The sequence below is a fragment of the Triturus cristatus genome, chromosome 4_1, assembly GCF_964204655.1.
Source record: "Triturus cristatus chromosome 4_1, aTriCri1.1, whole genome shotgun sequence".
Taxonomy (NCBI): domain Eukaryota; kingdom Metazoa; phylum Chordata; class Amphibia; order Caudata; family Salamandridae; genus Triturus; species Triturus cristatus.
In genome coordinates, this window is record NC_140585.1 from 1130162882 (window position 1) to 1130188870 (window position 25989).

The window sequence follows — 25989 nt, forward strand, 5'->3', positions numbered from 1 at the left end:
GCAAAATTACTCATGAACGAGCGATTTGAAAATAATAAGTAGTGAGATTGACAAGAAAGTTGGAGGATCGACAAAGGCTGGCAGGTAGTCCTAACTTTTATGACACACAGATACACACAATGAGCGGGACACTTCACAGTCTGTTCCCTGGATCTCGTTATTGGTGTGTTTTGGGCATCTTTCTAAAACTGAGACAGTCAACAATTTCATGTAGAGGAGGAGGGGCATCGTTACAGGAAGAAGAGTCCAGCACAGAAAAGAAGCTCCCCACAGAGGCAGTCTTTTAAAGTGAGGAACAGACACCTGCATCAGTGTACTGTGAAGAGGCTACCAGGATGCACCTGGAAATTAGTGTCTAAAAAGCTTAGGCTTTCTTTTAAAGTCATTGGGCCTGAGTTGGGTAATCAGTGCAGTGATCACAGGAGGAGACAGTAGAGTCTCGTTTTTGAGCTCTCAGCATTAGCTGGGCTACTGCATTCTAGACTACCCAAAGCCATATAGTCGGAAAAGTCTGAATGCCAAAGTAGAAAGAATACAAATTATAGTAGTTGAGTCTCAAGCAAACAAAAAGGGAGACTAAGGATCCCCGGCCAGATGGTGTAAAAAAAACCCCAAAAAAACCTACATGGTATCGGCATTTACATAGAGCTTACTACCACTGATGAGATGCTGGCGCCAGTTGTGCATTCTTAGCGTGCTACTCCGCGGGATGATCCCAACATTTCAGACTGCATCATCATGTCATGATGCTCTTCTAACATTGGTCACACAGCTTTTTAATCAATGTATCATGCAATGCGTTTTGTTATATGTGGGTGTTAAAAAAAAGTGATGCATTTTGTTGATATGGTTGTTACATACCATAGTATAAGCTTCAGGCATTTTACATTCAGTATTTGTGGGAACGGTAAGTATCTCAGTCGTTCATGTGTGTATTTTAAGTGATAGTTCGTGCTACAATCTACAGATCTGATGAAACGAGAATGCATGAGATATAAGAAGTGTAATAATCATTCATAAGTTACCCAGAGTGTTACATAAACGTTTTTGTTCATTATTCTTGTAAAATACCAACATAATTTGCTTTCATCCTTTGGCCTTACTATGCCAGCCTGATAGCGTATCTCCTAGAGTAGTTCTTCACGGTAGTTAATTTCAAATTATAATTTTATAGCTAATTAAATCCATTCAATATACAAAAATAAAAACATAAGCATGTCTGGGAGTTGTGAGATGAGATAGGAGACAATTATATAAAATATAGGACAAAAGTAAAGTGAAAGGAAAGAAAGAGGAGAACAAGAGAAAATAAATGTTTTCCTAAAATCATTTTGAATCATTCAATCAGTAATTTTAAACTTTTAAGTGTATTTGAGATCAGAGTGATCAATTTCACAAAGTCCATACTCAACTGGCCTTTAAAGCAAGAGAATGTTGCTTCTTGACAGGCACGAGTGGCTAGTCTTCAGTGTGGTAACAGAAACATTTTCAGACAGCAACATACACCATTAGGCAGTGATTCTTGCTTATGGCTGCCGAAGGAGCAGCTGGTGGATTCCCTTTTGTGGTTTCATTTTGGCAAATCTCACCTTAGTAAAAAAGACCAAATTGTGGTCTTAAATATTTGATCCTTAACTCCCAAGTTTAAAATACAAAGCCACTTGATTATTGGTGTATCCAGCAGAGACAATAAGCCCAATTGGTGTAGTGCTCAAAATTGTAAGATTTGGGGCTTCTGATAGCATCTGGCAGTTCTTTAATAACATTTTAAGGTGGAGTAGAATAGGCCTTGTTCCCAGATCCCTGTCATATTTAAGACTTAAAGACATTGAACCAATGCTTTGCTCCATGGTGATGGGTTACAGGAGTCTAGTTCTTGTTTCAGGTAAAATGTAAGTATCCTGGCTCTGCATTGCATAGACTAAGCCAGCAGCATAGGAGGCTTGCCGTCTGAGCAAGAGGCTGGTGATGGAGATTAAACTCCAATCTAATCTGATATTGAGGGGCTAGTGTCAGAAGACGAAATCATTTTATAAACAAGTTACATTGTTCTCTGTTCAACCAGGTGAAAGGTTTTGGCAGAAAGGCTTCAGATTCATATGTGAAGGGAGGCAGGAATTTGGCTCTTATCACCTCCGGGAATGGATCTAACGATGGATCTGAGGTGTTTCTACTCAGTTTTTTAACATAAGAGATTTTAGAGTTCAGATGTTGTTAATTAATTTTTAATGCATCTCTTGTTTGAAAAATCCTAGATATAAATACAAGTTAACTTCGAGTATTTCTCCATCTAGCCTCCATTTTTAAATTGATGCAGCAAATGTTAATATCAAAGTCTTTGCGGTGTCAGTAGATGGTTTGTTTTCAATTCTGAAGGTTTGTAGATGATTCAGGGTATTGGGAAGATCTATATGTGTGTTTATTCAGGAGAACTGTTTCGTCGGCATATTGGAGAGCACGCAGGGATTGCTTATTGAGTTTTGTAGGGCAAGCGTAGTCAGAGGTATTTCCAAATCAGTCAAATATAAATGAAAAAGGAATGGTGCCAATATACAACCTTGAACCCTTTGTTAACTGAAACCTTTTCACTAAGGGTGGGGTTATTTCTACTTTTAATATTAATCTAGTTATCATTGTACAGGGACCTGATTGTTTGGTAGCCTGAGCTTCAAACTTCTTGCAGCATCCTCCAGTACAAATTGCCATTGTCCTGAAACGCTTACTGCAGTGTTGATACAGGGCCACATCACTCCGATTCTTATAGTTTGGCTTTTATTAGGTCTTTCTAACATTTTGTTGCAGTTTTAGCCAGGCGGGAAGTTTAAGGTCTTTACCATTCTCATGAGTTTCAGGTGGTGGCCAGTGGCTCTTATCCTTGTTGGCAGTGAGTTCCAGTTTTGAAGTTTGCATGGAGAAAAATATACCACCAATAAAATTATAGGTGGTATATTTTTCTCCATGCAAACTGATTGCCATGCACTAAGAAAATATTGTAAGGCAATTTAGTTAGTCAGGTTGACAGCTTTGATGATTGAGCACTTTTGCAGACAGTATTTCTTGTTTAAAAAAAAAGGTTAACTCCATTACATCTCTGGCCTGTCATGCACAGAATCTTAAAGGTAGATCTTCTGCTAACAGGGAGCCAGTAAATGGTTTTTAAGGCAGGATAGATGTGCTCCACTAGGTTTACATGCATGTAAGACCTGGCACCACAACCATTTTAGAGACATTCAAAAGTTGGCGTTCCACTTCATGGTCGGATTTTTAACTACCCTCACAGAGGAGGAATACATTCCCAAATACAGACGTTTGAAAGCTGGGCACCAGAGTGGCTCACTGTCACCATCAATCATGAGCTCTGTTTTATTTGCATTATTGATCTGGTGCCCATTGCAGCTCATCCAGTTGCGAACCCCCCTCAGACAATGGTAAAAACTGTACACCAACTGTTAGACCAGTCATCCTTAAGGTGGTATTCCCCCAAACATGTTGCCTGCTTACCTCCTCTTTTTGCTCTATATTTTTGTTGGCCTTAGGACTCTGAGCACTTTACCACTGATGACCAGTGCTAAAGTGCAAGTGCTTCTACCCTAAACATGGTGACATTGGATTATACCCAATTGACATATTTAGTTTACTTGTAAATCCCTTGTAAAGTGGTATACCATATACCCAGGGCATGTAACATAAATGCTACTAGTGGGCCTGCAGCACTAATTGTGTCACCCACACACGTAGCCTTTCACACCCGTCTTAGGGCTCCCAGTGCAAGGCCTGTGTGTGAAGTTTACTGCCACCTCAACTTGGCATTTAAAACCACTTGCCAAGCCTTAAACTCCCCTTTTATTACACATAAGTCAATCATAAAGTAGGCCCTAGGTAGCCCTTAGGGAAGGGTGCTGTGTAAGTCAAAGGTAGGACATGTGATTGAAAGAAATACATTTTAAAAGCAACGTTCGACTTGCACACCTTATTAGAATTGCACCTTAGATTGCGTTTAAACCTTTGCAGAAATTATTTAGCATAGAAAAAGAAGACATAGGGAAAATGTGCCTGCTTTAATAATTTTAAGAATCACTTTAGAATGTGAACGCATAAGTAAATCACAATTTGGGAAAGTGTGCTTGCTTTAAACATGTAGGAAAATAGCGCGAAGAAGAAAAAATATAGTAGGCTATCATTCTCAATGTGTTTCCATAACTAGGCCCAAGCCATATTTTCTTTAGACTCTTGATCACTGTTAAATAGACAATTATTTAGAATTTTTCCTAGCACCAGCATCCTGCTAAAGAATGTGCTGGCTTCAAGATTATGTTCTTTTGCTTCATCACACCATATTAGATCATCCTGCTTTAGCAATGAATTTTGCTGTGGATTCATAATGAATAGACTGTTAGAATGGATAATAATTTGGATATATTTCATGTACGCTTAGCCAGGACACTGTCTATGCATTTGATTTATTGCATTTGACTAGCCCTTTGTATTCACAACGGGACATTGAACACAGCTAATATCTTGGGTAAGAAGGTTCTCATGACAACTTTCCCCAATGTTTCAATACTCGCAACAATTTTTAACTATGTACCATGGGAATCAGGAGGAGAAGCTACGGATGTTGACCACACCATCGGATGAGCGGTTTATAATGAATGAGAGCATCATACACCTACTAATTTTCGTTACATTACTGTGTGATTTTATACTATATTTGAGTGTTCCAATTCCTAGTTAGAGAGTTGGAAGTCTGTCCTAAATACTCACTTTTCTCCTCATTGCTGAAAACTACTGCTGACAGTGACTTTACCTTCCTTCGTCCTGATTCTTCTTGATTAATGCTACTGCAATGATCATTCCTCTATCACTGTGTATAAAGGTGGCAATTTGGAGGAACCAGCAAATTGCAGACTGATCTTGCTAATGGACTCAGAAGCTAAATATTATGCCTCCCTGGTTCTTAGAGACTTGGTACATTGGTCGGAAATTAATAACATAATTCCCATTAATCAGTCTGGATTTCGTAGGGGTTCGGGCACAATTACGAATATCCTAGCATTAGGTTCAATGGTAGACAGGATCATACAACAGACGAAAAGCCTATATGTATGCTTTGTAGATATCAAAGCGGCATTTGACCATGTAGACAGAGGTATACTTAAATTAAGGCAACGGGGGCTTCCAGTACATATCCTCCAAGCCATAATGCAGCTATACACAAATACCTGGATACAGGTCAAAGTGGCAGACGGTTCTAGACTTACAAGGAAAATACAAACAGAAAACGGCCTGAAACAAGGTTGTGTTCTAGCACCTCATCTGTTTAACTTGTTTATGGCCGATCTTTCCCCTAAGTTGGACCAGGCGAATTTACATCCACCACGCCTAGGCCCCTTACAACTAACACACTTATCCTATGCAGACGATATAGTTTTGTAGAGCCAAACGAAAGTAGGGCTTCACAGAAGGATTAACATATTGAGTGATTTTGCGAGGGACAATTTATTGGAAATAAATGTAGCGAACACAAAGGTCATGATAATAAGCCACCGCTTGCAGGGATGACAACAATTTAAACTAGGCAGTGTGAATTGGGAGGGAGTCATAAATTATAAATATCTCGGTTTAAACATCGACAGCCGATTTAACTTTAGAACACATAATGATGGTTTAATCAAGAAAGGAAACGGACTGATACATGCATTCTGTGTAATAGCGAAGACTTTTTATGGACCGTCGTTTAAGCCACTATTGGCTGTTGTTAAAGCGAAGCTCTTGCCGACTCTAGCTTATGCTACTGAAGTTCAATACGGCAAGGAAACAGCTGTCCTTAAAGAATGCAAATTAAGACATATTAAACAGTTTTTGGATTACCGAGAAACTCCTCCCCAGAGCAGATTTGCCTAGAATTTGGTCTACTGCAGCAACGTCTAGCAAGAATGTATGCGCCAATAAAACTATGGTACAAAATCCGATTAAACTGCCAGAACCCGTTAAACAGTGCCATCTGGGAAGCACAGAAGAATGATCCACGATCTGCTTACTATAAGTATTTTCAGCTATCAATAAAGTTAACGAAGGTATCGGATTTATGGAATCTGAACCTACCATTTACCACCTTCCGACAAATAATAAATAAAGCAGCAAAAAGACACTCGTTAACGGAGGACAAAATTAAACTCAGCAATCGCTCCCATGCCTGGATGGTACTACAATCTTATACGATCTTACGACCGGCGGCTTACTTCAACATAACGTACTCTATACATTTAAAAAGGAAACTGCTACGTCTTGGGGCACTACCGACTAATGCTGATCAACCACTCTGGAAATATAGGGGCCCGACGTTATGCACTTTATGTGGTGCTCCGAAGCAAGACTTTGTTAATCTGATCTGTATATGTCCCGTTTTAAAATTAAATCGTCTTTTACTGTTAAAAAATCCTTTTAATGCCAGGGGCATACGCACTTGTGGATCTGCCATAATAAGGTGTCTTGATCCAAATGACCCGCAACTTAACTGTAAATTGGTAAAATGTTTACTTTTATATGAGAAATTAACTTGAATTGTATTTAAATGGTATTTTATCAAAGAGAGGAATATTCTTGATGCATTGTTTAATCCTGTTTTATTCACTGGTAATTGGCTTTTCTGGCGGATCATCAGCAAATCTAACATGCATATAACATTCTTGACAATACCATCTTGATATGATTTTATCAAAAGCTATAAACCCTATGAATGGCAATTAATGATTTTAATATGTATATTATATTTTCCTCTATGGATTGTTGAATTTTATCGAAATTGTTATGGTTTTAATTAACTTAAACAATAAAGAATTTCACCGCTCATTTCCTCTATCATTGATATTTCAGCAGTTGCTACTTCAGCTGGGGGGGCCGGGCTAAGTTTCCTAAACAACCCCTTATGGGAAGTTCAAGACTTTATCTATGCTCCATAACTCTTGCTTTTCTGTAGAAAGAACTCCTAATGGGTTCTCTAATTAGGATAGGTTAGGCTCCTTTAGCTAGTCTAGTGACAAATCTCCTTTATGGATCACTCTGTTTGATTTATGCTATCACAAATCAATCTTTTATTCGATAGCTGGAGTAAATTGGAAGAAAGATGACAAAAATATGCTAATTCTTCAAAGATAAATGAAGGTTGTGGAAACTTCTACAACTTCTTGTCATTGACTGAAAACACTGAACCGGACAGTTGATGATATTTATGACCAGTTTTGTTCCTTCCTCCATTCGCAACACTTTGGTAAAGGCCCATCCGACCTGTCAAGCACCATCTGGATTTCAAGGGACTAAGCTGTAAGTCAGGGTGTTTGATTTAATACACTACTTTTGCCACTCCTTGGGCACTAATATACCTTTAAGTTTCACATGTTCTGATAGTGACAAACACCCAAATTCGTTTTTCACTTCTGTGAGGCCTACTCTATTTGGAATGCCTTATTACACTTTTAAGCTGTAACTCCTGATTAGAAAGAAGAAGCTGCATCATATATTTGAAATGGTCGTGATCTAGCCTCTTTACTGGTAAAGTTGGATTTAACATTATTATTTTAGAAATGGACGGTTTTATAAAGTGGACATTTCTCTGATCTTTCTGCTCTGTGTGCCTTCCAGCCTGTCTCCAATAAACGTCTGGGGTGGGTGACAGCTATACTTTGTGAATTCCCTCTAGACAGCCACATACACAGAAAATGTGGTGTGATAGAGAACTCATCTGCATTCATGTGCGTTCTGATAGCAGGAAGAGAGGGGGTAGCTGACACTCCTGAATAGGGAGTGTATTGTTTCCCACACAAAGGGCTGTTTACTCCCTGTTGATAGTCTGGAGCCAGGGCTGGGAAGAAAGGGTAAATGTGCACTTCAAGGACCTGCTTTGAAGTCACCTCCACTTCAAAGGCACAACGGGGTATAAGTACTGGGGCTCTGATCCTATCAAGATAGCACACTACTGGACCTGTGAAGAACTCTACCACGTGTAAAGACTGCTGTGCTACAAGGATTGCCACTCTGCTTTACTGCTGCTCTAGAAGAACTTATTTGCTGTGCTGGCCTGCTGAGCTCTGCACTGCTGAGGATAAAAACTGGACCAATCTCACTTGAACCCAGAGTGACTCCATGGGCTTGCTGGCTTGCATCCTGTTCTGATGTCTCAGGGCCATCAAAGACTTCCTTCAACCCTGCAACAGCACCTGAACTCTGCCATCAGTGATTCCTGCCTGGCAAAGTGGCCCTCCGGTGCCTTTAGCCCTGGCCCTCGAAAGTGAGGTTTTGCTATGCAGAACCATCAAAGTCAACGCAGTGATGACTTTTGCTCCGATCGGAACCTAAGCATTGCCCATCAGCGACATTGCCACGAAGGACTGCGCGGCTCTGCGACGACGTATCACCTGCATCGTAAAGGGGTTTGTCGACGAAGCTTTCATCACCTGCGTGGGTCAGAATCAACGCATCGAGTCTTCGATGTTGATGCTTTCTCCATCCAAGGTACATTTTCAGCGGGAGATGCATTAGTCCGGTAGCCGGTGTGCCCTCCATCACTGTCTGACTGAACTTTGGATTTACCCCGGTCTATCCGACCTTAAATAACCCCTAAGGGCTTTTTGCTTCTAAGTGCTACATTTTGTTCTATTCTTTAAAAACTCACAACTACTTGGATTTGTGTCATTTTTTTCTTGTTTTACTCATAAAAATATAATCTATATTTCCAACCCTGTGTGAAGTATTTTTGCGATATTTTCATTGTGTTACTTTATTTGTGTGTTGCACAAATACTTTACACCTTGTCTCTTTAGATAAGCCTGCCTGCTCTGTGCCAAGCTACCGGAGAGTGCGCAAAGGTTATGTTTTAGTGAGTATCTAGCTTACTCTGACTAGATTGGTGGTTCCTGCTTTTACAGGGTGCATACTCTGACAACCAGAAATCCCAGTTCTAACACCAAAATGCCCAGAGCTCCATGCAATCTCAGGATCAGCATGTTATTATTACCAGAAGAAGCAGACACGATTGGACTGATAAGTGGCTCAATTTAAGGGTTGAACAGATTAGGCAAGAGGGAAGACTCCCCCAGTTCCCTGCGAGTCAGGCCTGGTGTTTGGATGAAAAGGGGGGATAGACAACTTGCATGATGCTATGGAAGGGTAAAAAAGACACAAAGAACTACACATGAGGGTTTCCGAATACGGGAGGGCTGAAGGTTTAGTCTTAATAAATCTCTAGAAAAACATGGCGTTTTGTGAATTAAGGTGCCCCCTGAGTGCGCATAAACGACTACATGCAGTCACAATGGAACTATATTAAAAGAGTGAACAGGAAAATCTATTAATTCGGAGATCTCTTCCTGTGGGAGTGTTTTCAAAGGCCATGGGATGCATCTGTCTTTTTACAATCTGACTGAAGGGAAGGGATTGGATATGCTATATATTTTTATGATAAGTGTTTTTCTTCTGCAATGGATAACAATCCTAATACATTTTACACATGGACCTTTCTCTTAAATAAACGTATTGAGTCGGAGCTGCCTTGAGAGCTTTCTGACACTAACGAGCCTAATTAATTGTCTGGGGTGGTGACCTCATTATCTTTGCATGTTTGGCGCGGCTGTCACATCGTGTAATGTATAATAGATTTCTCCAGCGTGCTGGCCACCTAAGCACAGAATTCACTTTTAGCCTATCCTCCTCCTTTTGCTGTGATTTAAGGTGACACTTCAGCGAAGTTTCAGATTATTATACAGTTCTTGAGACTTTATTACTGCACAGGGTGACAGCTGCTACGACATTCTTGACAATACACGAGGCAGGGTGCCTTTTAGCTGTGGCTCAAGATCATACCCCATTGTTATTTGCTCGTGTCTCACTTGAATTGATCATCCTAAAGAGAACAGATGATTGTTTACCCAAAAAAGTGGATATTGACTAGCTGTTTTCTAGTTTCTTTCTTCTTACTGCTTGAACAGAAACCTAATGTTCACTGTTTGAGAATACTGGTGTGCATGTAGTTGTACGACCTCGATTTGTCTTAATTTGGGCTTTTACTGGTTTTCATTAGCTTTGGGCGAAGGCTGGTATTTCGCATGATGTCACCTCTACCAGTCCATAGTGCCTAGCCCGGAGGAAGCACTGCCAGTGGGCGCTAGAGGTGCTCTCCTTTCTGCCTCAGGAAGACAGGCGTCTGGCTGAGTGCTCCCTCAGTGCTTGAAGGCTCTGCATTTGTTTGTCGGCAGTGCAAATTGTTTGATCCATTTCCACTCGGAGTTTGCATTTGTTGCTGGCGTTAAATCAAATTGTTTTTTTTTTATTAATTCACTGCAAAATTACCTCAGATGTCCATCTGTGGTTCATAACTCGTCGATAAGCACTTATAGCCAATTTTATAGTGTTTCAGCATAAATATTCTGTGATGGTTTACAACCGATGACCAGCATAGTACATCTGATGACAAATAAACACAATGTGAAAAGACGTAACACTACATGGCACAACACACTAACCCGGACACTAATCCAGAAACCTCAAACTCAAAATGCCAAAATGAGCCTCTTTCCAGCTCTTTGTAAACCGGACTACGTCTTAGTGACCAGTCGGCGATTAAAATTTATTTAGAGTGGAGGCTCGGATCACTTCTAAATGCACGTGCTTACATCCATGGAACTCCCTCCTACCTCAAGGCCAAAGTAATGCAGATTGGGGACCTAGGATGCTCTAACAAAGGTGGCCTCAAACCTGCACCATTCCGACTTTTTAGTGTGATGGCTTCATCTACGCATGAACAAGGGCATCTCTTTGGCAGTCATTTTTTAGGTCTTGCCTAGCGTTGCAGCGCATCCGCTGCACGCTTTGCAAGGCATTTAGTATACACTATAGCGTGGCAGCCCCGCCCACTCTCCGGTTACATTCTAAATGCTGCCTTTTGATTGGTTTTAGGCTTGCTAGTCCCTCCTTCTGTCGGCCATGTTGTTATTTTTATCCTTCCCTGGCTACTGGCCCCTTTACACCAACACTATTTTCTTACCTGTGTCCCCCTGCCCCCTCCTGCAGTCAGTGACTTCTCGCCCCCCCCCTCACCACCCCCACTCCACTTCGTGCCTTCTTGGACATCTGCACTCCCGTTTCCAATGCAACAGGTCTCGCGTAAATACGAGTGCTTGCATTGCAAATGCTTGTTTGTCGTGGGATTTGCTGGGTGAATTCGCACTCTTTTTTTGTCTTGCGCGCTGCTGACGGCTATCTCATGCATGCATAGTGGATTTGATGCATCATTTCAATGAAATGAAAGTCCGCATTACAGATCTTCACAAAAACAATGAAAATCCCCTTTTAATTTTTTCTCTGTGAGGCTGGTTGGTCAGGCAAAATAATCCCCTAGTTCCATGATCTGAATAGAAATAATGTACAGACATTTTGCCTGACCAAAAAATGGCAGTCTCCAGAACACATGCCCAAAACAGATGTCAGGCGGCCACCATTGTCGCCTGACAAGTTTGTAACAGCCTAGAAGGCAATCCTGACACTGCTCTGCACCACTCTTGCAGGCAGTTGGGGCATGGTCGACGCACCCGCAGTCGGAGTGGTTGAGGGTGAAGCTGCTCTACAGCTGCAGTGACAGGGATAAGAGTGGAATGTAGCTATCTCTCTGTAAGAGGCGCGAGCCTTGAAACTCCAGGGACACGGAGCAACGGCCTTGCGGCTTGTTCCATCGTTGCAGGCTGATTCTGGGTTTAACAGATTGCGCGGGGATAGTGTGAGGAGCGTGAGCCACCCCCCATCGGTTCAGTCTGTGACTTGGAGGGTCACCCCCATGGCAGACCGTGTTGGGTGCTCAGGGGCCCCAGTCTCTTCCAGCAGGGCCGTCGGTACACTGGCTCCACGGCAACCTCCCATGCCTTTGGGCTGCCCTGTGCAGAGGAACCTTTATGCAACCTGGGAGGTGGACCAAAGCTCACCCAGCTGTGTGCCCAGGTAAGGGGGTGAAAGAGACTCTTCTGTCCAGATGAGGAAATTCATTGTGTTTAGGTGAGCTGCAGAGGATGCGTGCTGTGTCATAGTATGTGAGGGGACGGGGGGGGTTGTGTTGGGCAGTCCAGCCAAGCCCACTGGGTCTACCGTGGGACTGACCACATCCATGTGCTCTGGTGGGGGCTGTGACCAATAAGGGGGTCGACATATGGCCTGACTGTATAGTAATAAGGGGCTGAGTCGCATATAAATGCAAAGTGTACACAGCTGGAGGTCCAAATGTTGAAAAGGAAGTATTATGGTTAGGTCAATTGATAGAATATATGCTTATGTGTTTAAAAAGTTCAATTTGTGCAACAACAATCCTCGAATGGTCGTCAGAGCTCTTCACAAGTATTATTGGCATTTTGTATTCAATGAATACATGTTTGGGAGCTACCCAGTAGATTTTGAGCTTCAATCGTGATTCAGAAGAGTATAAGGTCCAGGATACAATTTCATGCCTATCTAATGTTAAAAATATACAGAGAAGGTCACCGTTGTGATGTCCCTCGCATTGCCATGTCCACTACCCCTCCTGTTTTCTTGACCTAGATGGTGTTGGGTAATTTTCAAGGCACACACAGTGGTCAGTAAAGACACATACATTTTGGATAATATTTCTTTTAGTGCTACAATGATCTCAGTGAAGGTTTATTTGCTATGTAACACTCTATATTAGTGCAGTTGCAGGCTGTCGTCTTTCCTGTTCAGCGCTCTTCCCACTCGTTCCTGCCCCCACCACTCGCTTTGCATTCTTTCCTTTATCCTCATTGCTTACCGGTCCCCCAAACCCCCCTACGTTGCTGCAGTAAGTAGAAAGCTGAGCAGGGGTAGGAAGGCGGAGAACAAATGTGTGAGCTTGTTCGGTTGTTTAAATTATTTGCTTTGTCAATAGTAGTTAGTTACATATAATAAATAAGCACCACATATGGCTTTGTTGTATATAACATTGAAAATGCTTTAGGTCTAACATGAAGAGGCTCTAAAACATGTCTCTTTGAAGTTGTATCAAGGGCAGTGAAGGGTGGTACTGCTAGAACAGTAGATGTTTCAGCACCCAGGCTAATATGCGGCATAGCTAAATACATATGAGGTCCCAAAGGCGAGATCGATTGCATTGCAAATGCTTGTTGTTTCTCCAAAGCTAATCTCAATAGCTTTCTGCCCCCCTGGACTGTTTGTTACTGCAGAGGTCTGTGCGACCTTTCCACCTTCCTGTGCAGTTCAGCCTTTGTCATCTCTGGCTGCTTGAGGAGTTTGCCTCGTGGCGCTACATAACTTATTCACATGTCTATCACCTCTGTTTATACCCGACGTGGCATTTCAACCGCATTTACAAAAATAAGTAAGCCATGGCTGTTCAGGTATAGTCAGGGCCACTGGAATTACGCAGCAAGGGAGGGCCAAATTATGTGGCAAGAAAAGACAAATTATGTGGCACATTTTATAATGGTATTACGTCATTATTTTGCCATTTTTACACCTGTTAACACTGTCTGAGCATTGGTTGCACCTCATTTATGTCAGTAGTCAATATTATGAGTTTGTACAAATCTACTTCACAGACGCTACTACACCTTGAGTTTTAATGCGATGTGCTAAATATGTGTTTTCCATGCTGCCACCGCGCTGATCTACAACATGCCGCGAGTGGAAACCCCAGCTGCGACCCTCCTGTATGTGAAATACAAGCAGGGAGCCGATTATCACCTCATAATGCCACACTGAAATAAATCCACCCTACTTCATTACTCAAACACTGTTTATCCAGGGATCGCTTTACACCTAACCTGTGGGGAGATTGGATCTAAAATTACACTCCAACTTTCACAAATACTTCAACATAATTATGTCAGAACGGAGACAAATGACAGCTTAATTAGCTCTTTCACTTTGCAATTAAAATGGCACTGACATACCATTAGGGTGCCCCGCCAGCCCCCTGCGCCTCGCGAGCAATTACTGGAGACACATGCACAGAGCTGTCCCCTGCTCTCCGTCGAGGGACGAGCAGAGTGAACACGTCACTTCCCCTTATCCACCTACCTGTTGATGAACGCAGCTTTAGGATTTATCCAGCGTCACTGCGGATTATAAATTAACAACTCCCCATTGTGCAGTGGGGTGGCCGCCTGATGCTGGGAGGATCCTGGCGCTGATTTGCCATTACTTTGCTCAAGATCACACATGGTGTAATATTGTAGTTTTTTTGTTCCACACTTGAACGTGTGCATTAGAGGCAGAGCTGATCTATGTAGCATACAGGAGTGGATGAAAGGACAGAAGAAATGGTTTAATGAGGAGTGTGCAGTAAGAACCCGAGGGGTTTATACATCTCCTGTCAACAGTCCATGCGGTACATGATGTGGATCTATACAGTTCACTAGTCGGACCCACTATTGTACAACAGGGACCTAAACAAAGTATTACAAAGGACAATTGAACACTTGGAATGGGAATATATATTTCGCTGTAAGGAACTATTAGGGTTATGATAAAAGCCTATTTAATGTATTACAGAAATCTATTCAGCTCATCATGAAGGTCTCTGCATTTTACGAGAAGAACAAAGGTAGTCTATGAAAAGGACCAACGCGGCCCATGAGAAGCGCCAACGCATCCCATGAGAATGACCAACACGGCCCATGGGATGGGCCAAAGTGGCCCATGGCAAGGACCAACGCGGCCCATGACAAGGACCAACGCGGCCCATGAGAAGGACCAACGCGGCCCATGAGAAGGACCAACGCAGCCCATGAGAAGGACCAACGCAGCCCATGAGAAGGACCAACGCGGCCCATGAGAAGGACCAATGCAGCCCATGAGAAGGACCAACGCGGCCCATGAGAAGGGCCAACGTGGCCCATGAGAAGGGCCAACGCGAGCGATGAGAAGGGTCAACACGTCCTATGAGATGGGCCAACGCGCAGGGCCGGACTGGGAACCAAAACCAGCCCTGGCAAAGAGCTCGGCCGGCCCACTGGGTGCAGCCGAGCTGTTTGTCAGAGCCGGTTTCGGACCGATTTTGTTCCAGGGGCCGATTTTGCAGCTATGCTGCAAAAACGGCACTGTAACAAAAACGGCCCCCACCCTGGCGGCCCACCAGGGAAATACCCGGTGCTCGCTACGGCCAGTCCAGCCCTGCCAACGCGGCCCATTAGAAAGGTCAACGCGGCCCATGAGAAGGGCCAACACGGCCCATGAAAAGGATCAACGCAGCCCATGAGAAGGACCAACGCAGGCCATGAGAAGGGCCAACACGGCCCATGAAAAGGGCCAATACGGCCCATGAAAAGGACCAACGCAGGCCATGAGAAGGGTCAACGTGGCCCATGAGAAGGACCAACGAGGCCCATGAGAAGGGTTAACGCGGCCCATGAGAAGGACCAACGCGGCCCATGAGAAGGACCTCTGCAGTTCATGAGAATGACAATGCATTCCATTAGAACCATATGATTCACAAAAACTAAAGGTGCAGTCGTAATCAAATGTCCTGATTAATAGTTTACTGTATGAAACATATGATGTCATGGAACCTTATATATCATTATAGAATTCTGGGTTATCTGTTTTGTGTGACACTCTTTTCAGTGACCCAGATGCCACGTTACGTTAGTATGGAGCGGGAAAATGTTCTTTACATTTTTACAACAATGGACAGGAGGACTACAGGCTAACTAGGAATGGTGGCCACTCAAGACAACTGAAGACGAGGATATGAAATCCAGATTTGAAAGCAATTGTTGTTGGTTGATGAGAAAGTATTCTATGGAGATTTAAAGAAATATGAAGGGATTTTTAAATTGAGCGCTAGCGTGTGGAGAGAAACAGCATATGATAGATTGTCGGAGGAAGGACGAGGCCTGGCGCAACATCGAGCATGAACAGGGCCTGTGGAAGAGGGATCAGAATTGAAGAAAATGTTGGAAAAATAGTAAAGAAGGCCACTAATGAGAAGAAATAACTGATTGTCAAACCCTGGTTGTGATCACACTTAAAAGAAATTGCAAACGTATTTTCGTGTGGAGCTCTGGAGATTAAATAGGAACATGAGTGGACAGCTTCCCTCTTCAAAATATAAATGTGTGATACTTCTAATGATAAAAGGGCCCCAGTCCTCTACTAGTAGGCATTCCACAAGACTCTGTTCTTGGCCCTCTTTCTTCTTGAACCCCAAATCCCTTCCATCTGTGATTTTTTCCCCAGTCAGTTTCTTCTATAATATTTATCCCCATGGCATGGAAACCAGTAGTTCTTTCCTACTTTCACACCGCACTCTGACAAACTTCCTCACTGTCAGGCCCTATTATTTCCTGCTTCAACAGGACCCCTCCCTTCCAGACTCCACCCACTTTCCTCCTGACTTTCTGAAATGCACCTCTTCTCCCAGTAAGCTCCGGGTCTGCTGCTCATCCATGAAAATGGCCAATAAAGGTACCGCAGCATGATTCCGATAACTGAATATACCCAAGGCAGAAAATCAATTTAACAAAGCCAGAACTCAAATGAATTCATTATTATTCAGGCGGCTGGCTATTGCAAGAGTGCTGGCTTCCACCAATACTCCTGACCTTTCACTTGACAAGGTCATACACTTTACTACCCAAACTCTGTACCTTGATCAAGTATAGTCCCACCAAGCCTTCTTAATCCACTAGCGAGTTGTGTCAATGCCCTAGCTAAATGTGTGTCTATGTTAATCTCAATCACACAAATGAAGCGATTAAACCACATATCCATGGTTTTATCTAAACTATCGTCATTGATGTATCACCCATCGCTGAGTAAAACATTTCTGATTCACATGTTGCTGCTGCTAAATAAACTTTTGGAAATTTGAATTGAAATCAGACTAACATTACATAGGATTGGAAGCAGAATCCAGAATCTGAGTGCCTTTATAACTATGGCTGCAGTAATTCAATCAATATGGTTGGCATATTGATTAGCCTAAACAAACACAAAGAGATGATGGACGGAGCGATTAAACTTTTCAGACACTCACCCCCAGTCACAGATCCGAGTTAAATCCATCATCGTTCTTTAGCTCACTTCGCCACCCCAGTTCAGACCCAGCCAAGCTGATGGTTCAGTTTTTGGCCACTACTAGCAAGAGGATAAAGGCGCTGGATTCAGTCCTGCAGACCTAAGCTCTGGCTGGATAAGTATTACACAAGACAAAGCTAAAAACTATGGAAACAAATACTGCATGCATGGGGCATGGAATTACAGAACAAGCTGTGAGAACCCAAAGGGAAACGTTATTTGGTTACACGTATGTGCTGCCAACAAGAAGGACCAACTGCGCTCAATTATGGCCCTTTCCGAATATTATGCCAAGTTTGCAGTGCAGTTTTTGCACCATGACTGAACCGATGCTTATGATGGAAAGAGAGAGTTATTATATGGTTGAACAATAGGAAAAGGCATTTTGCAATGTTAAGAAAAAATGCAGATGGAGGTGTGACCAAGATGGCGGAAGGAGTAGTGGCGTGAAAGCGTATCAGGCCCACCTCTATCATGGCCTATGGGGGGGTTCTCCTTTTCCCTTCAGTCTGTCCTAATTGAGCAGAGACACCCCACCCCGGCATATCCTAAAGACTGCGGGAGCATGCGAGAGGCACACGTCTAAGATTGGAATGCCACGCCTGATATAGAGCGCAAGAACAACCACGACCACGCACACTGTCATGGGAGCCTGGGCTCGACTGAGGTCTATCAACACTTACAGTGGGCTTAGGATCTGGACAAACAGAGCTTCCCTTGCGTGCTGCTTGTTTACAACCCGCTCCCTGCCGGCGGGGGTGAAGCAGCACGGTGGCTGGGCTCTCCTCTGTTGGGTCGCCCTAGCCTCTGGTGCACTGCTGAGCCCTGGGGGCTTTGTGATCACTGCTCCAATCATAATCAAGATGGCCGATGGGGTTTTGGAGGCCTCCTTGTGACACAGGCCTGGCTCCATGAACGGCGGGCCTACTGGAGCCCGAAATACAACATAGGAGGTGAGGCGAGGCTTGTTATGAAGGGGTGCTACTGGCCCTGGAGGATTTGAGGCCTGAGTTGATGTGAGGAGCAGAGAGGCTCCTATACCAACCGGACTGATGTGTAGAATGCCCCCTAATACAGTCATGGACTGTGGCCCTCTGACGGACCTGGACAGTGGTGCTCCTTCTCTGCTGAGGGCCTCCTGAGATTGTCACTGGTTCACCAGAATGAACTTGGTGTTTGGGTTCCTGCGAGAAAACTGGCCTCCTGTGCTTACTGGTAGATGGCAGTGGACCCCTCTTGGTCCCCCACCTCTGAACACAGGATTAATCGTCTCCTCCGGCCCCATACTCTGCTCCCCTGAACTGCTGGCACATTATTGTAGGCTAGGGAGACCTGTACAAGGCCAGAACCCGAGGGCAGATGGCTGCACTCACAGTGGACTCAGTGGTGGACTCAGGGAGGCAAGTGGGCTGTGGGGGCACCCACAACTGTGGCTCTACTCTCTGCATTTTTGTGTGCCTACATGCAAGTACCTGTCATCACTGGCCTGGAGAGGGCTTTTGGAAGCACCGAGGATTGTTCAATAGAGTTGAATGGACTGCCTGCCACCTGGAAGTCGCTAGGAATGCCATGATGGTGCATACCAAAGGTCAAAAACTGGCAAGTCCCTCCAGACCCCCCTTCTGATGAGATATATCTCTTAAAGACCGAGCACCCTGTAATCCCACTCCGTTCCCGGGTGGGATTTCCAATATGGCGGTAGAATTGCAGCCGGAAGAGAGCGAGCAAAGCGCTTTAGTTTTCCTAGGGGAAGTGATACGGAGACAGCCCAAAAACAACGGGAGACAGGAGGAGAGAGAGGAAGAAGTTGAAAAGAAGACGGAGGACGCGAAGGACCACGAGTAGCTGGCACCAAGCGGAAAGTACAGAGAAGAGACACCAACACCAGAGGAGAGACCTTCGGACCCCAGGGAGCCGACTAGCAGGGTGGAGGTGGAAGGAATGGCGGAACCCAGAGGATTAACGGCAAAAGGCACTGCCAGCCAGTCAAGCTGTGCCGGAGGAGAGAAGGACGATGGCACTCCCTCAGCCAGGACCCTGGAGGGCCGTGGCTCAAGGCAAGTACCCTTTCTAAACTTCTTTATGCCGGGTAGGTGGAGGAAGGGGCACAAAGAAAGTTTTGTCCCTCACTGGGGTACTGGTGTACTGGGGCTCAGAGCATGCCACACTGACTGAAGCACGTGAGCACCCTGCATGACGGTGAAGGGTTAAGAGTATACCTTAGTCAGAAACACAGACACCTGAACCTGTCTTATATTTGTTTCTTTTGAGGGACATATGTCAACCCCCTTCTTCTGATGGGATGTGAAGAAGCAGGAGACACCTGACCAGGACCTTAAGTGAAAAGACATCACTCCGGTGCACAGTGAGGAAACTGACACCGCTAAGACTGGCCAGTTTAAGAATCATCCCTTGCAAAGCTGTACTTACTTCCCCATTTTCTGGGAGTGAGTGTCTGAAATGTTTCAGCGCTCCATCCATCATCATCTTATGTTAGCTTTGTTCACCCTAAGTTGGCAGGGTATGCCCAGACGTGGGTCCCTTGCCCACTTTGCCACTGGATTCAAGCTAGCCTGGCTGATGAGGGCTGTTAGCCCAAAACCGGTCCCAGGATACTTGTTTCCGGTCCAGGGAAGACATGGCTTGGCAGTTCGGGCTGGACTGTTCCCATGAGGCACAGGGTCAAGACTGATTTGCATATAGCTCTGTCTGAACTGGGGTGGCAATGTGAGCTAAAGAACGATGATGGATTCAACCCAGATCTGTGACTGGGGGTGAGTGTCTGAAAAGTTTCAGCGCTCCGTCCATCATCTCCTTGTGTTTGCTGCAAACTATTAAAGTGTACACAGAATACCACTGCCCGCTTGAGCGTCTTATCTGACCAAGTGACCACGCCCCCCTCAATGGAGAACATGTGGTGCATGACACTAACGCCAAATTTGCAGAGCTACTTGTTGCTGTGCACGGCCTGAGGATCACTGTTAGAAATGGGGTTTCTGATAGGCTAGGGTAAGCACCTAAGCCAGGCAGAACCCACCACTCTAGTAAGGGTAAGGGAGTTACACACACAAGATAACCCCTGCTCACCCAGTTGGTAGTTTGGTTGAGCAGTCAGGCTTATCCCAGAGGCAATTTGTAAAGCGCTTGCGCAACACACACACACACACACCAGTGACACACTATACACACCACAAGAGAGACTCCACACAAGGTTCTTTAAAACCAGTGCAACTTACTAGTATTGTACTTCAGTGCACTACAATATTTGTATTGTATGTAAAACACTTTAGACCATAATCACATTAATCCCTACGCCAACCAGGCGGTTGTCTTTAAATCGCATTTAGTACACTGAAGTACAATTCAAGTAAGTTGCACTGGTCACAAATCAATTTGCCACTAGGCACTTATCTTAAGCATGCAGTTAGCATGGTACAGGAAATATCGTTGTGTAGGTCATAGATCATTCTGCCATAAGGCAATTGTCATGCACACACTACTCAGTGCACTAAAGCCAATAACTATAGGTTGCACAGGTCCTAGAAACTTTGTGAAAACAACAACCTACACCATCACTTTACATGTTCTGCATGCACAAAGCGGGGACCTCAATGGAGGATTCACCCATCGTGTATCTATGCTCCAGTGCCCCCAAGTAGGTGTCAACATGGAGAGGAGGGCACCCAAAAGCAGTTGCTTGTGAGTGCAGTAGACAACTGTTGACAACGGGAGCCTTCACAGATTTGTGAAGCTGCCAGTGCAACTGCTGGATAAGGGGCTTTGCCCATGGACCCGACTCCCTCTTTGTGCTCCGGGAGGGAGCAGGCCTTCCCTGCATCGCCGGTCTCGTGTAGAATGGTCCCCACGTTCCTGGGGAGCCGTCCCAGTGGCCACAGCAGTGAAGAATGGGTGCGGCCTTCTTCCCCGGGCCCTGCCCTCATCATGACGTCAGCGGAGCTACTCTGCTCTTGATTTGGGGCTGTGCCAGACTCTCTTTGCCGCCACAGGTCTCTCTCCTTTTCTGGGAGAGGTTTCCTCTGGGTTGGAGGAGTGGCATCATGACCATGACACAGCATGGCAACCTCTCCTGCAGGGACAGTGGGGTGGAATAAACCTTCTGTATGGGGCATTTCCTCAATGCCCACTGGGCTAACAGTTAGAACACCCACACATGCAAAGGAGCTGACTCTTGGGCAGCACTCCAGCTGCTTTGAGGAAGGGAAATCAGTGGCGCTTCCAGTGCTGATTCAGCCAGAGACCCATCTGCAGTGCCAAACCCTTTCATAAATTAAAGCGCCCACCACATGCACGTCTGTGGTGCTCCTTTACACCAAGGGGAGCACTCTCCACATGCTGGGGCCCCTAAAGTGAAGATTCCAAGCACTCTCCATGCATTATTTTGGTAGGCAAAAGGAAATTGATTTGCCCAATGTAGTGCTTCACCATGAGCTATGGCTGCAGGGGCCGGGCAGCAACCAGTATTTGCCACGTGCTTGCCCCCCTGTGAGACCACTGGTAGGGCAGACATATGGCAGGCAGCAGTGACCAAAGAGGCCAGCCCCCTAGAGGCAATTAAGGGTGGTTCCTCCTGGCAGATCAGCAGGGTCTAGGTAGTCCAGAGTCAGGGAGCAGGCTAGCAGCATTGCAATACTCAGCAAAGCAATCCAGTGAGTCCCATTGCAGCTCAGCAGTTTTTCTGGTAGAGGTTCAGTCTGTAGATCCAGCAGCATCTGGTTACAAAACCCACACAGTGTCTAAAAGTATGGGGTCATAGCCCCTGTACTTATACTGCAAACGTCTTTGCTTTGGGGGCACTTCAACCACTTTTTAGAATTGCACAACACACCCATCCAATCCCAAGCCCTGTCTCCAGACACACTACAGGGGGGGGTGGCGACACCATTATGAAAGTCAGGCACAGCCTATTTAGGTGCCGGAGCAACTCCTCCCACCACTCTAAATGCAGACCAGGCCTATTTAGGTGCAAGGGAAACTCCTCCTACCACTCTCAATGCAGCCAAGGTCTAGTCAGCCCAGCCGAGTCACCCAGGAAAGGCAGGACACTCCTCGATCCCCCTTGTGACTGTCTAGAGTGAATGCACATTCCCTTCTCTCATCAGTCTAAACCCGACGTGAATAAACAACCAGGCAGGGCACAAAGAGTCATAAGCACACAGAAATGCATTTCTAAAATAGTAAAAACAAATCCACTTTCACCAATAAGCTGGATTTATTTACGACTATTCCAAACATACCAAACATGGCCACGCTACTAATGTTTAGATGCTCATGACATCCGAGCAACTAACCTCAGAGATGCAGTCTTCTGTTTTTGTTTACTTAACTCACACTCCCTATTTCTAACCCCCTACTTTAGCTAAGTGTTTACGTTGGGTAACGTAATAAAAGGAATTATGATTTCCAAATTTAGGATTTAGACGGAGGTCTGCTGTTTGGACCCATGGAAAATAAACTTGACCGATCATGGAAGGGAAGTTGGCGGTCCGTTTCCGCCCTTGAGAGCATCTCCGCCCACTCCTGACCGATGGCTGCCGCTCCCGACTCCCGCTCGCTCCATTACTGATGACCGGAGTTCTGGTAATTCCGGAGTTCTGGAGAGACTTTATGGAAAAAAACTAAGGGAGAGAAGTACGAACGGACTGCTGTTGACTGACTTCTGCCGTAATTGATGTCACTCCTCGGCTGCTCCCAGCCACTTTCAGCTGTCTTGTGTTTGCTGCCGTCTTTGCTTTGCCGATGTGCCGAATAACTGAGGTCAGCTGGGCGGTGCTGGAGGTTCGCGCAGCGTGTTGGTTTACATTGGGAACATCACGAAGAGCTCCGTCGCTCTTCCCTCGACACTCATTTACAGCGCTAATCGGAGGAGCATATTTACAAGAGGAAAGCAGTAGTTATTGTGAAAGCCTGCCTGCCTGCTGGGGGGTTGGATACCGATATCGGGCGACAGTGGCGCCCCCCCGAATGACCCGCCGAGGACGGGCGGGGCTCTCTGCAGTGGCAGCAACGGGCGAACCCGACCCGGCAGGAAGACTAGAGGCGATCAGGTCAGATTTTCCAAACTGTGAGGGTGCACCCGAAGCTGCTTGCAGTACTCTCGAAGCTGCTTGTATTTGTAATGAGATACAAAGTGAGGTGGTAACTCCTAATTCTCAGTTGGGGAAGCCCATGTTAAAACTACTTTGTTCTGGCAAGGTATCTGCACTCTTGCGTTCTTGCAGACCGGATTTGGCCGCCCCGATTGATCAAATGGCCGAGGTGCTTAATGCTGCTGTGAATGAGGGGTGGGGTGAGGCAGTGGTGTCAACTAAAACGCTCATCTCCCCAACTCTTGAGAATACTAATGGGAGTGACAACAGCCTTTCCCTTATTAAAGAAACCACTACTGTACCGCAAACTCAGTCAGAGGAGGCAGACAATGAAGTTTATAATCAAAATCGAGAAGACATAGTATTACCTCGTTCTAGTGCTGCATGTGGAGACTTACTAAACTCTACTGTATCATTACAAGTTAGAATTGTTTCTACACAGGGCCAGTCTTGTCCTGATTCTACTATTTTGAGCCCAGGGACTCTATTTGGTGCAGACTTAACTGGGATCAGTGATAATCTTGCTAATCTTGCCAACCCTGTTAATGAAAGGGAGAATACAAATAAACGGGCTACTAAATAACCAGGCAAGACACTCCCTGGCTCTGGTTCCAATCAACCCTCTGATAGTCAGGAGTCGGGTCAAGGAACTATTAGTACTGAGAATTGGAGAACACAGAAAGGGAAAACCCATAAACATGGCAGGACTGGGAAAGGCGGTAGAGGTCGAGGGGGTATGTGTGGAGCAAATACTAAGGCTTATTTATCTGAGACAACGGAAAGACTGAAAGGGGGTGTCAATACTACAAAACCAGGTTCGGCGCTGAGCCCCCTCAGGAAATGGGTTTCTACAAAGGGGGAGGTCAGATCAATTGTCTCTAGGCTCTCTAATTCAGGAATACCTGCTCCTCTTCCCTCAACTTCAACTACAACTGCAGCTGCAACCGCTATCTCAAATGAGCAATCTGATTCTGTCCCAGCCACCTGTCCTCTTGAAAATTTTAACAAATTGCTAGATGCTGAGATAGGTAATCCTCCTTGTATCAGTGTGACAACAAAGGATAGTCTACAGACGGTATCACGGAAAACAGGCCTTGAATCCGAGATTACAACATCGGTTATTGGTCAAACCAAGACCCTTTTATCAAGTGATTTTCCAGACACAGGAGGTGCAGGAGCTGCTGAGGAGGAGATAAGTCTTGCAGGTTGTTTCCAGGATAAAACTTCCGAAGAGGAACCATCTTTATCCGGGATCATGCAAGCTCTAAGGGTTCAAAGACTAGAAGCACAACAACATTATCAACAAGTTAAGTCTGACAACTTTGAAATCAAAAAGTCATTGGCCGATGTCACCACCAAAGTTTCTCATTTGATTGCAGAGGTCTCTGATCTTCAAGAAAGAGTGGCTGCGGTGGAGGAGGATAACTCTCTCAATATGAAGCAGATGAGTATACATGAATCACAGCTGACTAGTGTACAACTAAAGCTGGAAGATCTCGAAAACCGCCAGAGGCGCACGAATTTGAGGGTTTTTGGGATCCCGGAAGGTAGTGAAGGGGCAGATCCAAGATCTTTTATTGTTGGACTTCTTCAGAAAGCTTTTCCAGATCTAGAGGACTGGGACATGGATACTCAAGTACAAAGAGCACACAGGCTGCCACTTTCTCTCTCACGGGATACTCAATTTAAAAGAAATTATGCAAGGCCAATACTGGTCTTTCTTGGCAATTTTTTGCTACGGCAAGCCATTTTTTTAAAGGCTCGCCTGACAGCTCCTATCAAAGTCGGCTCTTTGTCTATTTTTGTTCGTTCTGATCTCTCTAAAGCCACTATGGAGAGGCGCTGGCTTTTGAGGCAACTTATGGACCCTCTCAAAACTATATGTTCTCAGGTCATGTTACAGGAACCTGCCCGTTTGAAAGTTATCGAAGATGGTCATACTCATTTCTTCTTTAATGAGCAGGATGCAAAAAAATTTCTCCACAAATGGCAGTCCGTAGCAAAGGATTGAGCTACGTTTAATGTCTCCTTTATTTTTCATTGATGATGCTATCACTACTTATTATTACAATTTAATACCTCTTCTTCGGTAAAATGATTTCTACCTTTTTTGGATTGGTTGGGGGCTGGTGGGAGTGGGGGGGCTCCTTTGGGGGGGGGGGGGTGGAGGAGAGATGCTCTCTTTTAGCTGTCATTTGGACAGCTCAGTACAGGGGGTTGATTCCTTTCCATGGATACTGGGTGGGAGTTGTATTTGGGTGGGAAGGGACGATTTGGTAGAGTGAGTGGGGCAGGGGGGGGTTAAAAGGTCATGGTACATTGGTCAAAGTAAAAAAATGCTGGTTGCAAAATCATTATGTCAGTCTTATCATAGATGGAGCTGTAAATTTTAGAGCCAATAAAAACTTACTCTATGCTAAGTAACAAAATTAAAGTTATGAGTTGGAATATATGTGGACTGAACCTAGCTAATAAAAGGAGGTTGGTCGCGGAAGAGCTGAAGGTTTTTAAGCCAGACATTATCGGTCTAGTGGAAACGCATGTGGCTTTCAAGGATTGAAACTATCTTAAACAATTGGGCTATGATTTGATTATCTGTACATCACAGACGGTATCTATTCGGGGAGTAGCAATGTTAAAAGCCAAGCACATTGTGGTCAAAATCCTACGGACCATGGCTGACCCTAATGGAAGATGGGTTATAGCTCAGATTCTAGTGTCTAAACGTAACTTGACAATTTGTACAGTATATGGTCCGAACAATGATTCCTCTGATATTTTTACCTTTCTTAATTCAGAATTATTAGAATGG

General features: G+C 44.7%; 1 protein-coding gene across 7 annotated transcripts in view; it reads right to left on the reverse strand.

Annotated features, from left to right (window-relative positions):
* The window catches only part of CADPS2 (calcium dependent secretion activator 2), a 1645358-nt gene that overhangs the window by 853434 nt on the left and 765935 nt on the right, over nucleotides 1-25989 (reverse strand). The window lies entirely within an intron of this gene.